Below are 1366 nucleotides of genomic sequence, written 5' to 3' on the forward strand. Positions count from 1 at the left end.
AACTCATGCTTTAATTAACAATTAACATCTGTATCAGGAAACACACACTCAAATGCCTACAGTGATGAGGAAGGTAATGGAACTGAGTGACACACATCAGGAGTAAAGCTAGCATCTGCCAGAAGTATAAACATTTGCCATTGATTTTTACAGAATGGAGATAAAAATATTTAGCATACTTTGAACAAGACTAATACTGAAAATAACACTTTAAAGTAAAAAAATATGTTCTAAAAATAGAAACATCCCATCATGAAATCTGTAGATTGTAAATTATAAGAATTTGATCTGAAACTAAAAATCTGAAACTTTGTCTTGTACACAAGATGTCAATAACAAGTTTTATATTTCAATTTACAATGTGCAAAACCAAGTTCAGCCATGATTCCTCCAGCTGGGTGTGATATTTATTTGTATTACTTTCCATAATGGAAAAGTGCTATTTCCAAAAACAAATATTAGCAAGCCCGGATAGACTCATGCTTCTTATATTTAAGATAGTTATGTCTGGGAGACTTATGGAATTCTGGTGTCCCAAAGTCATCATTTTTAGATTCTAGTACTAATTTATTTATTTATTTATTTATTTATTTATTTTTTTTCTTTTTTTTTTTTTTTTAGGCGAGGCAACTCTTGGTTGACCTCACAGATTGCAGGGACCTTGTCAGCTTACAATCTCTTATTTTTTTTATTTTTTACGCCTACAGCACCTGGTCTTCCTAGGTGGTCTCCCATCCAAATACTAACCAGGCTCGACCCTTCTTAGCTTCTGAGATCAGACAGGATCGGGTTTGTTCAGGGTAGCATGGCCATAGACTAGAATCTAGTACTTATGATTCTGTATTTCAATAATTGCCATTGGTAGCTCCTCTTTCGTACTTTAAATATTAAGAGAAAGAAATTGAGGAATGTCAATTAATTTTACTTGCAATTTAATATCAACCGAGGAAATCTTTTTAAACATCGGCCTTGAAAACCATAGTGTGAGGAATGTGGTTAGTTTTTATTTAAGAAACTGATTTTAGCATATTAAAATGGACCAGGTTGTGCTTTCCCAAAGGACATCTCCAGACACATCATTTCAGGATGACTGGCACAGTGAAGTCACACGTTTCGATAACTGCGCAGTGCTTAGATGAGTGGTGTGGGCAACTAACAGGGCCAGGTCTTTAATGCAATCACAAATGCCTGCACAGGTCGATGTCTTCCAACACTTAAAACTCTCCGCGTCTCTGGCCACACCGCCCAGAACAAGCCCGATCCCGTCTGATCTCGGAAGCTAAGCAGGGTCTCGGAAGCTAAGCAGGGTCGGGCCTGGTTAGTACTTGGATGGGAGACCACCTAGGAAGACCAGGTGCTGTAGGCA

The 1366-nt window shown here is 37.4% G+C and overlaps 1 protein-coding gene and 2 pseudogenes across 1 annotated transcript in view; 2 read left to right on the forward strand and 1 right to left on the reverse strand.

The window, feature by feature from the left end:
- The window catches only part of SPHKAP (SPHK1 interactor, AKAP domain containing), an 86012-nt gene that overhangs the window by 38497 nt on the left and 46149 nt on the right, over positions 1-1366 (forward strand). The gene's annotated exons all lie outside the window — the stretch shown is intronic.
- On the reverse strand, positions 699-817 carry LOC112475498 (annotated as a pseudogene).
- LOC112475489 lies at positions 1229-1366 on the forward strand (annotated as a pseudogene).

Source organism: Pteropus alecto, unplaced genomic scaffold, assembly GCF_000325575.1.
Source record: "Pteropus alecto unplaced genomic scaffold, ASM32557v1 scaffold110, whole genome shotgun sequence".
NCBI classification, from domain to species: Eukaryota; Metazoa; Chordata; class Mammalia; order Chiroptera; family Pteropodidae; genus Pteropus; species Pteropus alecto.